Genomic DNA, 2,847 nt, shown 5'->3' with positions numbered 1-2,847 from the left:
AGTGGACGACATTGAGGATGGCATCTATGGCTGGGCTCCCCACCCTTTTACTTGTTCCCTCCCTGCAGGTACTCATTCCCCCTGGGCTGCCCACTGTTAGGTTTGATCAAATAATTGAATCCATACCCCTCCCCTGGGAACTGACCTTTAGTCCACTTCACAGCGGACATTCCCTTTGGACATTCCCTTCCGCTTAGACCAAATTCCACTTGCTGAGACCATTATCTCTCCCCTCTGGGCTTTCCCAGAATCCGGAGCCGCCCAGAGAATTCTCCGCCCAGAAAAAGTCCCCCTAGGGTCCTTTAAAACCTCTGACTCCCCATCCCTGGGTGCTGGTGCCAATTTGGGGCTCAGCCTATCTGGTTTTCCAGATCACCTAATACATTCATAATTCTTTACCCCTTTCGGCCTCCTGCATTCTTCCCTCGGCGACCCTAACACCCACTAGTTGCCCAGCGCTTCCAAGGCAGTCGCTCACCTAGGATTCTGTTCCCTAAACCTGCAACAAGCTTCTACCCTCAGCCCACTCCCTGCAAGTCTCTCACCCAATGGGAATGTAATAAGCATCTTCCAGATGTCAGATTCTGTGCTACGTCCTGTGGAGATAAAGATACAAATATCCAATGGTATCTGCCTTATATATATATTTTAAAAAAGCCAAATTTTTCTTAAAAAGTTCCTCAAGACCCTGTTTTCTGCTAAAGAATGTTAACAAAAGTATAAGCCCAAAATGAGACTCACAGGCATTTACCAGTGTTCGGGTTTTAGCTCCATTACTTAGCTTCCGTGGGCCTGTTTCCTCATAAAAAAGGGGGCTGATCTAGCTGTTTCCCAGTTGGGGATCCTTGAACCCCTGAGCCCTCAGATACAGCACCCAAGTGCTCTTCTCAGTAAGAGAGGCTAACAGAAACCACACATCCAAAGGTGGTATGGCTCCACACCATCTCTCCATGACTAAAGTATCGTGTGTGTGTGTGTGTGTGTGTGTGTGTGTGTGTGCGCGCGTCCGCGATTCTGGAAGTAACACTGGCTATTTCCTGATTACCAGAGTATCCTGTGTGTGTGTGTGTGTGTGTGTGTGTGTGGGCGCGCGCGCGCAGAATTCTAGTTGGCAGCCATATATGTCTTGATAAGAAGGGGAAATGAATTATTGTTTTCTAAATCCTGTTTGTTAGACAAAGGTATTTCAAAACATGAGGAACAAGGCAATGAAAAGATTAGGAATGAATAGGTTAGCAGATAGCTAAGATTTCCCTCCAGCTCTAAAAATCCTGAGATTCTAACCTGATAAATGAAGTATGCCATGATATTCATTTTTGTATTTATCAGGTAACATGAGCATTTTAAAGGAAGATGTTTGTAATCTAATGATAAGACTAACAGTGAGGCTGGCTGGTGTGCCTCAGTGGTTGAGCACTGACCTATGAACCAAAAGGTCATGGTTCGATTCCCAATCAGGCACATGCCCAGGTTGCAGGCTTCATCCCTAGTATGGGGTGTGTAGGAGGCAGCCGATCAATGATTCTCTCTCATCATTGATGTTTCTATCCCTCTCTCCCTCTCTTTCTGAAATCAATCCTATATAATAAAAGGCTAATATGCAAATAGACCAAACAGCGGAACAACCGGTTGCTATGATGCACACTGACCACTAGGGGGCAGACGTTCAAAGCAGGAGCTGCCCCCAGGTGGTCAGTGCGCTCCCACAGGGGTAATGCCACTCAGCCAGAAGCCCCGGCGGTGGCAGGAGCCTCTCCAGCCTCTGCAGCAGCGCTAAGGACATCCCCTGAAGGGTCCTGGACTGCGAAAGGGCGCAGGCCAGGCTGAGGGACCTCCCCTCCAGTGCACAAATGTCATGCACTGGGCCTCCAGTAAAAAATATATATATAATTTTTAAAGACTGATAGATCCTCCCTTCCCCCCAACTGGTGGGCAGAGTATGACGTAACCTGCAGCCCGGAAATATCTGAGTGACTAACCATACCTGCAGCCCGGAAATACCTGAGTGACTAACCATGTACTTTATATGGACTATACATTGAATCACCAATCAACACCTGCCAAATACCCTAAGCCCTTGTTCCTCTATGGACCATACATTAAGCCACCAATCAGCGCGCCGAGTACACGAAACCCCCATTCCTTCCCATTCCGCCCCCCAAAAGGAGTGCCCACCTCTGCACGGCTTGCTGTTCTCCCCTTGCGAGACTGCCTGGCAGGTCTTTTTCCCCTAATAATCCTGGTTTTCGGCTCCCGATTGGTCTCTCAAAGACTAATGGTGAAAATTCCTAAGGAAATTTAGAGAGGCCAGACATTAGGGTCATCCTTTCAATTACATATTAATGTCCTCCTTAAAGCATCGGCACAGCGGCCCTCCTCCCCTGCGCCTGGGCCCCAGTGCAGCCTCGGGGGGAACACGCAGCATTGCTTGGAAACTTGGCAAACAATACAGTTTGGCAGCACCTGGGCTTCGCTGATGCAGCAGCGCCCACTCTTCTTAGCAGACCCCGCCCTCAGCTCAGAGAACTCCAAGCTCAGAGGACAGTCTTCTTCTTACGTGCTTTCTTCAGGGACTGCAGCTCCCTACGCTCCCTTTCCACTGGTTTTAAACCTAACATCCTAGGCAAACTGACCCGAGGGGGGCAAACCCAGAAACGCCCTTTCCTCCGCCTCCCTCGGGAACTCTAGTGTCTGCTCCCCCACTACCACGAGCCCCGCCCTCCACCTCAGGGTTAGCTGGGCAAGGCCCTGGGGAGCACGTTGGGGAGCGAGGACAGCGGTGGGAAAGCCTCATCGCAGCCCGGCAGGTGGGTAAGACCAAGGTCTCCGCACAGCTAGCTTTGGGGC

General features: G+C 50.0%; 1 long non-coding RNA gene across 1 annotated transcript in view; it reads right to left on the bottom strand.

The window, feature by feature from the left end:
• The window catches only part of LOC102250283, a 14,213-nt gene that overhangs the window by 9,908 nt on the left and 1,458 nt on the right, over positions 1 to 2,847 (bottom strand). The window contains exon 2 of the long non-coding RNA XR_313229.2: positions 2,176 to 2,288. This is a non-coding gene — a long non-coding RNA (uncharacterized LOC102250283). The remainder of the gene's footprint in view (positions 1 to 2,175; positions 2,289 to 2,847) is intronic.

This window comes from Myotis brandtii, unplaced genomic scaffold (assembly GCF_000412655.1).
Source record: "Myotis brandtii unplaced genomic scaffold, ASM41265v1 scaffold131, whole genome shotgun sequence".
Taxonomy (NCBI): domain Eukaryota; kingdom Metazoa; phylum Chordata; class Mammalia; order Chiroptera; family Vespertilionidae; genus Myotis; species Myotis brandtii.
Note: the sequence above shows the minus strand (reverse complement) of the source record. Positions and strands in the feature narration are given on the sequence as shown.